We start from the raw sequence: 279 nt of genomic DNA on the forward strand, positions 1-279 counted from the left end.
ATTTATTAAAAAAACAAACAAACATGAATATCACTTGACCGGAAATTCCTATATTTATTATTTTTTGTTTGTCTGGCTTGCAGATATTGGAAGGCAATGCCTTGTGCAAAAGATGCCATGACTAATGTTACCTTTCAGTCATATTTTTTCCATGAAGTCGATTTGAATTTATGTGTCACTGTTCACTGACTTTACCATTTCCATCAGTATGCATCATATGAGGACATCCATCATGTGTTGAAGAAATGATGACAGATGCAAAACTCATTTCAGTACCAC

This window comes from Scomber scombrus, chromosome 10, assembly GCF_963691925.1.
Source record: "Scomber scombrus chromosome 10, fScoSco1.1, whole genome shotgun sequence".
Taxonomy (NCBI): Eukaryota; Metazoa; Chordata; class Actinopteri; order Scombriformes; family Scombridae; genus Scomber; species Scomber scombrus.